This window comes from Cibotium barometz, chromosome 31 (genome assembly GCF_041138505.1).
Source record: "Cibotium barometz isolate CiBa-2024 chromosome 31, ASM4113850v1, whole genome shotgun sequence".
Taxonomy (NCBI): domain Eukaryota; kingdom Viridiplantae; phylum Streptophyta; class Polypodiopsida; order Cyatheales; family Cibotiaceae; genus Cibotium; species Cibotium barometz.
Genome location: NC_141076.1, coordinates 46,917,230 through 46,929,736, shown reverse-complemented (window position 1 = coordinate 46,929,736; position 12,507 = coordinate 46,917,230).

Below are 12,507 nucleotides of genomic sequence, written 5' to 3'. Positions count from 1 at the left end.
TACTTCTATGCATGAAATTCAAATATATGATAAAAGCAACACTTTTATAATAAAATAATCAACTTTTATGCATACCTCTGAAATTCAAATATGATAAAAGTAACACTTTTATAATAAAATAATTAACTTTTATGCATACTTCTATGCATGAAATTCAAATATGATAAAAGTAACACTTTTATAATAAAATAATCAACTTTTATGCATACCTCTATGCATGAAATTCAATTATGATAAAAGTAACACTTTTATGATAAAATAATCAACTTTTATGCATACCTCTATGCATGAAATTCAAATATGATAAAAGTAACACTTTTATGATAAAATAATCATCTTTTATGCATGCCTTTATGCATGAAATTCAATTATGCTAAAAGTAACACTTTTATAATAAAATAATCAACTTTTATGCATGCCTCTATGCATGAAATTCAATTATGCTAAAAGTAACACTTTTATAATAAAATATTCATCTTTTATGCATGCCTCTATGCATGAAATTCAATTATGCTAAAAGTAACACTTTTATAATAAAATATTCATCTTTTATGCATGCCTCTATGCATGAAATTCAATTATGCTAAAAGTAACACTTTTATAATAAAATATTCATCTTTTATGCATGCCTCTATACATGAAATTCAATTATGCTAAAAGTAACTCTTTTATAATTTAAAAAAAGATGAATTTTCTTTTAATAATTTCTAAAAATTTTGCCATAACCTCCTTTGTATGGCTGACCATTTTTCAATTTTCTACATCTTTAAAACTAATTAAAAGTACACCAATATTGAAATTATCCTAAAGTAAATATTTTTTTCACTTAATTGAGATAAACATTATAAAAATTTGACATTAATCACTTAACCATTCACCTAGGATAGAGAATGGTTGGTTTTGTTAGAGAAGAGAGGGGAATGCCTTTTGTAATGAGGCCTAACATTATAGAGAAGGCATAAAGCATAAAAACCATTTTAAAATCATAAAAATCCATAAAATAATTGAAAGAAAGAGGAACCACCAACTTACTAATGACTTTGATAGCTTTCCTTTGGCTTGATGGTTTGAGGGTTCAACTCTTGTTTGAACAAGAGTGGCCACCAATCTTCGGAAGAGGAAAATGTTCAAAACTAATGAATTATTAACAAATTCATAGTTCTTGGCTTGGGTGGAGTAGAGTAACAATGCATTAGACATTGTTGAGTTTCAACAAATGGGAAGGCCTCTATTTATAGGAAAAAGTGAGCTCCTAACCAAACAAACTGATTCTAGAATTTTCCAACTTAGTTTGGTCAATTTTCGACCATTTTTAGGTCAGTTGAGCTAACTTTTTGCAACTAGACTTAAATTAGGAGAGAGGAGAGATAAAATATCACATTATTTATGAGTTTAAAACTCATTCAAGCATGTGAAATATGCATCTCCTTTAATGGACTCCCCTTCCTTACATATGTGTCAAAATGGAATTATTATACCCAAAATATCTCATATTTTTAATATTGCTCATAGTTTTTTACTAATAAACCTTGTACATTTTCAACTCTTCATCTTATGTGAGCATTTACTCATTTTTGGATACCCAAAATATCTCATATTTTTAATATTGCTCATAGTTTTTTACTAATAAACCTTGTACATTTTCAACTCTTCATCTTATGTGAGCATTTACTCATTTTTGGATACCCAAAATATCTCATATTTTTTATATTACTCATAGTTTCTTACTAATAAACCTTGTACATAGTCAACTCTTCATCTTATGTGAGCATTTACTCATTTTTGGGTATCTACATCTTTTACAAAATTGGATTTATCTCCTCCCCACACATGGATTGATCTTATTGGTCCATAGGAACCTTAATTGAACCATAATCCAAAATTTCTGAAAATCTAGACCCTTAGGCTAAGGTCCTTCATATCCATTTTCAATTAATTCTAATTGCACATTGGAAAGTTCTTTTTGAATTTCTGTTTCAGGGGAACCTATTTTAATAAGATGAGTTATTTTTCTATCCAAAAATATTCATAATCTAAATATTCTCTCTCTAGAATATTTTCTCTCTCTATGTCAAAACAGGCAGAGACGAGATCTCTTATATTTCTGAAGAGGCAATTGAGAGGAATATGCTGGACATTTTGAGAGGCTAGGGAGGAATCTTACACTAGGTCTCCACAACCTCATTCACAAGACGGTCAAAATGCTTCCCCGACATTCTTGACATAAAACAGCTATTTAACAATAGGTCATAAATATAGTTTCTATAACAAACTCTCGTCTTTCCTCATTGTTCCACATCGATTTTCACTTATTTCATGTGTATTCCCATTCTCATCACATCATTTTCCATTTCATCACATCTTTTCTCATTCATCCGCATCAGATCTCATCCACTTGCATCTACCCATATCCACATCTCATCACATCACATTCATTCACATCTCATCCATGCAGACCACATCACATTCACTCACATCTCATCCATGTAGACCACATCACATCTCATTCATTTTACCTCACATCTCATTCATTCACATCTATCCCAATTCACATCCCATCACATCACATTCATTCATATCCACATCATATTCACATTCATTCATATCCATCACATTCACATCCACATATATTTATGACGTATCACATCTCTTTCCATCACATCAGATTCTTTTAGATACACATCTATATCCATTCTTTCACATACTCATTCAAGTCAATTCTTTCACATATACATTCACATCCATACTTCACTTATACATTTACATCCATTTTCATCACATATCATCCACTTATATCCCATATCATTCATTTACATCCTGATTCACATGACATCACATCTCATCCATTTATTCACATCTATTTGATTCACATCACATCTTATCACATCTATTGACCTCACATCTGATCACCTCTATTCACATCACAACCACCCATCCATTCATTCACACTTATCTGATTCTCATCACATCTCGTTACATCTATTCACCTCACATCTCATCACCTCTATTCACATCACATCCATCCATCCATTCACATCTATCTGATTCACATCACATCTCATCACATCTATTCACCTCACATCTCATCACCTCTATTCACGTCACATCCATCCATCCATTCACATCTATCTAATTCACATCACATCTCATCACATCTATTCACCTCACATCACATCACCTCTATTCACATCACATCCATCCATCCATTCACATCTATCTGATTCACATCACATCTATTCACCTCACATCTCATCACCTCTATTCACATCTCATCCATCCATCCATTCACATCTATCTGATTCACATCACATCTCATCACATCTATTCACCTCACATCTCATCACCTCTATTCACATCACATCCATTCACATCCATCCATCCATTCACATCCATTCACCTCACATCTCATCACCTCTATTCACATCACATCCATTCACATCCATTCACCTCACATCTCATCACCTCTATTCACATCACATCCATCCATCCATTCACATCTATTTGATTCACATCACATCTCATCACATCTATTCACCTCACATCTCATCACCTCTATTCACATCACATCCATCACCTCTATTCACATCACATCCATCCATCCATTCACATCTATCTGATTACATCACATCTCATCACATCTATTCACCTCACATCTCATCACCTCTATTCACATCACAACCACCCATCCATTCATTCACACTTATCTGATTCTCATCTATGCATCTTTCTATGCATAGAATTTAAATTCAACAAAAACAACACTTTTATAAAAAAAAAATTTGCAATATGCATCTTTGTATGCTTAGAATTTAAATTCAATGAAAACAACACTTTTATAATAAAAAGATTCCCAATATGCATCTTTCTATGTATAGAAATCAATTTTAATAAGAATAACACGTTTGAAAGGAAAATAAATCCTTTATGCATCTTTCTATGCATAAAATCAATTTTAATCAGAATAACACTTTTGAAATAAAAAAAATCTTTAATGCATGTTTCTATGCATAAAATCAATTTTAATGAAAATAACACTTTTGAAATAAAAATAAATACTTTATGCATCTTTTTGCGCATAAAATAAGTTTTAATAAAAATAATACTTTTATAATAAAAATTTCCATTATGCATCTTTCTATGCATAGAAATTAAATTCAATGAAAACAACACTTTTATCATAGAAAAAACTTCCAATATGCATCTTTCTATGCATAGAAATTAAATTCGATGAAAACAACACTTTTATATAATTGAAAAAATTTCCAATATGCATCTTTATATGCATAGAATTTAAATTCAATGAAAACAACACTTTTATAATAAATAAATTTCCAATATACATCTTTCTATGCATAGAATTTCAATTCAATGAAAACAACACTTTTATAATAAAAAGATTTCCAATATGCATCTTTCTATGCATAAAAATTAATTTCAATAATTAATATCAATGATATCCATGCATATTCATAGGTGAATATGTACATGGAGTAAATAAAAATATTTCTTTTAGAATGCATAAACACTAGGAATTACTCTTTTAGAATAACATAAAAATAAACTTTATTTTTCATAAAATTTTAAAAATTTTTACCATAACCTCCTTTGTATGGCTGACCATTTCTCAAATTTTAACATTCTATTTTCAATTTAAAATTAACCCCAATTTGAAGTAAAGTACTCTAATCAACTCAATTTGCACTTTCTAGTGAGTAAACAATAAGAAAAGTTTAATCAATTTATTTGTTACTCATTTTAGGATAAAGAAAGGTTGAATTCTTAAGGAAGAGAAGGGGGTAGCCTTTTCATCAAGGCATAACATCACGATTCACTTTAATCAACTATAGAAAAAACAAGAAAATCAGAAAACCATACATTTGAAATTAAAAAGTAGAAATTTTAGCTTACATGGAGTTTTGTAAGCTTTCCTTTGGCTTGAGGGATTGAGAGTTCTACTCTTGTTTGGATCAAGAGTGGCCACCAATTTCTTTAGAGAGAATTTAGTCAAAAATAATTGAATTATCAAGTGAATTCAATGTAATTGGCTCTGGGTATAGGAGTAGAGTAACAGTGCATAAACACTATTAACCTTTTACAAAGGGGGAGGCTTATATTTATAGGAAAAAATGAGCCTCTAACCAAGCAAACTGATTCTAGAATTTTTCAGATCAGTTTGGTAAATCTTTAACCATTTTTGGGTCAATTTAGCTCACTTTTTGGATCTAGTTGAAACAGGAGAGAGGAGAGATGAAAATACCTCATTATTTATGAGCTTAAAACTCCTTCACACATGTGAAATAGTCACCTCCTTCATGAGGGGATATCCCCACACTGAGGTGTCGAAAATGCATCATTTCCTCTAAATATCTCTTCTTTTTTAACTAATAAACCTTGTCCTTAGTCAACTCTTCATCTTTACTCATTTTTGGGGCATTTTCTTTTATTCTTCAATTTATCTCCTCCCTACATTTGGATTAATCTTATTGGTCAATAGGAACCTTAATTGGATCATAATTCAAAACTTTCGGAAAATCTGGACCCTTAGGCTAAGGTCCTTTATACCTATTTTTAATTAATTCTAATTGCTGTTTCAAGGGAAACCATTTTAGACACTAGGAGGATTTTTATATCCAAAAATATCTCAATTTCGAATTACCTCCCTCTAGACATTTTCTCTCTCTAGGCCAAAACGGGGTAAAATAGGATCTTTCTTTAATTTCAGAGAGGGGAATAATTATAAGATTAGAAGGGGAGGTTCTTACACCTACACACCTCAAAAGCCGAAGGGAGGAATCTTACATCCTACCCCACTTAAAAAACGTGAGATGTCCTCATCTCGCAAAATTAGAGGAGAACTCTTTCCCTTAAGATCTAACTGATTCTGGGGTTCCTTATAGTCTGGTGAACTCAATAGAATCCTAGGATAAAGATCCCTTTTATAAAACTCATCATCAGATAACAATTCACTCAGATTATAACATTCAAATCCTTATCATAATAATGGTCCATTAGACCAAAATTTCTATCTGAACAGTCCTCCATGGGAATTTTTAATTATACAGATTTTTAATTTGACATCCCTTAACTTGATCCACTGGGTCAAGTGTTAATAGTAGCAATCTATCAGCGCAATCCACTAAACTTATAGTGATTTGCTGAAGTCATTAACGTCATTCCAATTAGGAACATCATCACAAGGAATCGTCCCATTCATCCTCATTGTGGTTTTGCTCAGCTTATTACATTTTAACCAAAATTCAGGAATCATCATTTTTCAATCAAAATCCAAATCAACTCATTAGTTCTCAACTAGAATTTAAAAATCATATCAACCACATTCGAAATTATCATTTGGATAGCATTTATGCCTATAATTTCAAGTCTTAGATTTACTCGTATATACTGCAAGTAAAGAGGTGCAGTTATACCCTCGGTATATATGGCTAGTCACGGTCCTTGGAACTATAAGGTAAATACCATCATGTCTAGGTCTCAAGCAAGTCAGGGATTCCATGCAATTGCAGTACTTCCATCTGAAGACCCAATTACCAATTTATGAATTTCAGTCTGAATAACAATTTGTATGAATTTTATCACACAATTACAACCTTTTACTGATACTTCATAAAATTTTGACATTTTTGGCTTCTCGTTTGATCCACATTAGCCAATTTGCTCTGATACGAGCTGTGAGATCCTTGTCCCCATCGTGCAACGAATTGAGGGGGGTGCTAGTAGCGGAAGTAGCACTTCTTGCATGAGGTAGGTTCCCTCACTCGGGGCCTTGCCCCCGGATATGCGGACAAAAGACTAATCCATCGGTTCTTCCAAAACCGATCCCGAAAAAATTTCCCTTGCCCAGAAAGCACGAGCGATTCCTCCGAAAAAAATTTTGTCTAACGTAGTCAAAAGCCTTAACTAATTGAACTGATCCGATCGAACCCGTATAAGTCCCATAGTAAGATCAAGGAAAAGATTGCACTTGGATCATAGAGACCAATGCTTTTTTCCTCATTGAGAGGCACAGCCGCCCGTTGATTCTTTTCCATAGAATAATTTTTGTCTGGGATTTACTTCAACTATCGTACCATAATAGAATTGAGTCTCAATTTAGGGATCCATCAGTCTAGCCTATCTAGTCCCGTGGGTTAGCCAACCGCCCAACCGCCCAACCACATTAGTGATGGGATCCAATTAAGAATTTGGTTAGGTTTTGTCCTGGGTACCAAGGCAAAGATTTTCCAAGCTCCCTAGCCAGGTATTCATGCAAATTTAAAATTAGTCACACCTCTTACGCACCCAATATGAGATTGCCTTTTTCACATAATCAGCTGTCCTTAAAACAATCATTTAATGAAATCATAGAGTCACTCATCATAATCCTCAAAATCTCCGATTGAATCCTTCATTCTAATCATTCCTTGATCGATGTACCTATGGCATCATTGGCAAAACAAGAACGCTCACCACCTATCCACTCAGGGGGCTTTTCGAATAGTTCCTAGCTCATAGTAACCAGTAATATATTCACATATCAAAATGGAATCTCCGTTGAAGATCAACAAGGTCAACCAACGGATCCATATAAAAGAGCCATGGACTCATCCGTTGAGGACCAGCAAGGTCAATCAACCAGATCCATGCCTGAATTGAGAAAACAACTCTTACTCCTTGTTTCAATATCTTCCTCGATGCACACGTGGGTATCATCAGTGACCCAGAGCCCGAGCATCGTATGGTCAGCATCCTCTAGGATCCTTCGCAGGTGACCTAGAGCTTCACTCATAGGCCGCTTCCTTGGTCCCTCATCCACCGTACCCGAAGCTCACTATTTTAATTGAATCCAGGCTGGTCAAGACCTCGACCGACCTTGCTATGGGAGACGTCCTCCATTGACTCCAAAATGCATAATTGCTCCAACCAACCACATAGAAACCTTCTCCTCTGTGTGTATCACAAAATTGCTAAGAAGATTTTGAGATTAATCAATCACAAAGCTTGTATTTGGCCTCCATGTTTCTATGTGATGAAATTTTTGCCCTGTTTCAAGCCTTCAGGCTACGCTACCTCCTCTAGGAGGGATTTAGCAAGTTTGTTGTGGCTATTGAAGGTACATGAGGGTTTGCCACACTTGTAGGCATGCACCCAAGCCACCAATTACATTAAAAATGGACCTCTATTCTCTGTTTTTGTGAGGGCTTCAAAACAGTAAATTTCCCATCACTCCAATGCATCAAACTTGCTCCAAATTTATTCTAGGGCTTGCACATGAATTTCCAACACATTCCCATTTGCCAGATACATGAATCTTTGTCAGATTTGCAACCATTTGCCTCATACATTCACCACTCAAGCTTCAATGGAGAGCTTGCAAAACAAAAAATTTTCCTTTGCTTTGGGCAACAAATCTGATGTTGTTTGTGTTTTTGCACCTGCAATCCTCTTAAGGATGTTTAGTATTCCTTACCCGGTAGGCCAAGCTCTGAAATTTGGTGAAAATTGGTGTGCTCCAAGCTTCATAGCTCCAATGGCAAGCTCCACAGCTTTTCTTCTCACAGCTTCTTCTCCCTCTTCTCTCACTCACTCACACACCCACAGGAGAAAACCCTAATGTATTAGTTAAACTCTAACCATAGAGGGAAGCCATGTCCCATCTCACACAATTCATAAAGCCATAATCTATAAGCTACAACACACTACTTGTGTTGTGTCCACACACAGCTAACCCTAGTCTATGACTAGCTTAATGCGGTCATTTATGTCTCACACATGTTACTACCTAACATGCCAGCACATAGTGCAACTGGCACAAGCTGACATCGAGCTTGAATCTCAACAGGCCACACCTAGTGCTACCTTACACATGAGCCACATGCATGTGGAAATCCGCCACATGCATGTGGAAATCCTTGTCCACATGGGACCAATCTTGACCCGACAACTTGATGCTGCTTATAGACCCAAACCTTACTACCAGATGGCTGGACCAGAAAGGAGGTTCAAGACATAGAAGCCCTAATCCATGCTGCTATGGCAAAAGAGGAAGAGACCTTCAATTGAGCCTAATAGTGAGTAGTGTCCCAATTAGGCAAGCCATCTAAGCTTCACCGATTCCTTAGAGAGCACAAGACCACGTGAATTTATATCTAAGGTGGATCTAGGTGTAAGATTCTTAGATGCATTACTGTAAACCAAGAGCTAGGAATTTGATGCAACCCAAGAAACCTTGATAGACGTGGCTACAGGCTTGATTTATGTTGTTAGTAGTGAAGGGAAATCAAGAAAGCCGTCTCTACTTTCACAGACGAGGAAGAGCAACTTTGGATGGTCGTGGAATGTATTCAGGCTCTTAGAGCAAGAGGCTTAGATAGGGAATCACCATGCCTACGTGATTTCATGTGACACAGGTTGGGACAAGGAATGCGTGAGGCCGTACCTTGAGTGAGATGGAGACTCCATCAATAAGCCCTATTGATCCCACATATGTGGTGAGCCTGGCTACACAATGGACCAAGCATTGACTTTTTCTATTATTACTCAAGGTTCAATAGGACTCTAAAAATCTACTAGCACACACTTGACATTCTGAGACCATAATAGAGAGGTACCCACTCAAAATGTTGTTAATACAATAGGTTCAATAGGACTCTAAAAATCTACTAGCACACACTTGACATTCTGAGACCATAATAGAGAGGTACCCACTCAAAATGTTGTTAATACAATTCTAGACTGGTATTCACCACTCATCACGGCACCACCACTCAATATTTCCCATTAGTTTCATGCCCTTGGTCACAACTATGGTAATAGAAGTCCATATAACAATGACTCCATGAGTAGTTAACACATCCATATCACGAGGTGGTTGTCTGTGATTCTCTAAAGCTTTAGTACAAATTGTTTGAATTCTAAAGTGATTATCCTAAACCAGCCCAACCAGCCTAGTGGTTGGAATTGGAACATCAACATCACTATAGTTGATCATGTTCTAGACCAGCCCGGTGGTTGAAATTGTTTAGTTTTCTTGTAGTGAATAATTAGTTTGCTTTCTAGTAGTTGTTTAGTTTAATTACTAAATTTCCAATTGTAACAGCAATATATAGTTCACATGTACCTTTTTGTTATTAGTATTGATGGGTGGTGAAATTGATTTGTTTTCTAATGATTGAAGGACTGTCCTAAAACCAACCCGGTGGTTGAAATTGTTTTGTTTTCTTGTAGTGAATAATCTAGTAGCTGTTTAGTTTAAGTACTGAATTTCCAACGGGTTGGTTTCGGGTTGGGTGAATAGACGGAGTTGTATCTCAAGTTTATGGTGGCTAAGAGCCCTGACGTTTCGATTGGGCAAAGGAGATTTGAGCGTTGTAAGCCATGGTATGTGAAGAAACTCAAAGACAGGAATGTGTGTTGTTGCAAAACACACAGAATTTTACCTAGCATGGCAAGGTTTGAATAACTTGAGATCTGGCCATGTTGGAAAATTGCTCCATGGAGATAGATGCTCATGTCTCCCAGAAGAATGCTCAGTTTGCAGGCCACCTGGATCCTCGTCATGTGTAGCAAGTGAGAGCAAGTTTGGTAGCTTGAGGTCTGTGTGGGAGCCAACGCTCTCTGTCCAAAGCCTGCAAGCTCTCACGGGCACTCCCCATTGAATGCATTAGAGGTACATGCACACGCTGTGGTGTGAAGAAGCAGTATGTTGTCTGTTTAAATGAAAAGAGGGTCCAAGAAAAGCTTGCTCCAAAATGGAGGAGATTTGAAATGGGAAATGTTGAAGGATCCGAGAAGAAGAGATGGCTACTATCGTATAAGAGCACTCAACCGAGCAAGCTTATAGATCACGTGGTTGCATCCATCCCAAAATATGTGCTTCATAATTTCACAGCCAGCTCTGCTGGCAAGATAAGCAATTCAGGATGTGCCTTGCCAATCCACATGACACTATTGTCTCTGTCATAGATTTTGCAGAAAATTACTCATTTCAAGAACAAGATGAGATCCAAAGTGCTCACTGGCACAACAAGCAAGTAACAATTCTAGTGCATATAACGTACAGTCATGTGCTTGATTCTTCTATGACTGATGCCGATCTGTTTGCCGACTCATAGGAGTCCAGGTTAGTGCAACGTATGTACCATTTCTACATTTCAGATGACAGGGAACACGCTGGCACCTTATTTGTGCAAGATGCATTTCTATTGCATTGGGAATGGCTAAAAAATGATGATCCCCATTTACAAAGCAAATATAAAAGAACATTGGGTGTGGTCACACAAGGCTTCCTCTCAATTCAAATAAGCTCGTGCATTCTACTTTTTTTCAAGGTTTAAATCCTTGACCGATGTAAACATGATGTGGAATTTCTTTGGGTCTAGCCATGGCAAGGGGGAACATGATGGATGTGGTGCTATTATTAAGAGAGCTCTGTATAATCACCAATTAGCATGTCCCCAAGAAAAGATAGCCCATGATGCTATAACATGGCTTGCACTCAACCTCTTCACAGGGGAACAATCAACATCCAACAAACAAACATAGAGAAATAGTGCAGTGCGTAGAGTCTTCCATGAAGTGGAAGTGGACACTATTCACTTCCATGAAGTGGAAGTGAACAGTGCAAAGGAAAAATAGACTGGATTGTGAGGCCATTAAAGGAACTCGCAGTTTGCACAGCATGTGGGGTTTCTCAAACAACCACCTGCTCCTCAAAATAAGAAAACTTTCTTGTTTCTGTAGTGCGTGCATCACAGGGATCATGAAAATTGTGAGGACATTGCAACTGTGAAGACATGGGTGCGAGTTCAAGTTTCTCCTCAGCGTGAAGATAGAGTCATAAACAATGATGCACCATTAATTGGAGAGGACTTCGATGACCTCACTGGTGCTCTTGAAGAGGGGGATAACTTTGAGTCATCACTGCCTTTGGGGATAACGAGGAAGACGACCCATACTTTGTGTTGCAGTGTACCAAACCCAAGCACAAGGTTGAGGAAGCATTTAAGGATGATTGGGGCCAAACATTTGGCAAGTGGGATGTAGTAGTTCGAGGTATCTGGTACCAAAAAACGTCTAAGAGGGGCCACAATTACACTTTGTTGTTACATAAGAGTAAGCCTACATTTGTGTACTCTCATCATGTAAGAGCTATTAAGTTGGATTTGCAGGCAGTGCCTAGACGAAAGAAGGGCAAGACTGTGTTTAAAATGGATTTGGAAATGCATGAGCACATCATGGGTTGTATTGGAGACTAAGGAAAAAGTATTCTACTTATCCTGAAAAACAAAAAATGTTATTATGGCATTCATCTTGTACAAATGTTATCATGGCATTCATCTCGTATACAAATGAAACATCGTGTGACTAGTGCAATACCAACAACTATGCTACTAATTACTTATACAATACTACCACCGTACTGGTTATCATGCACAACCAACCACCGCACTGGTACCATCGTCATATCGTGTGATTTGTCTATCGAACCAACCACCGCGTTGGTGATAA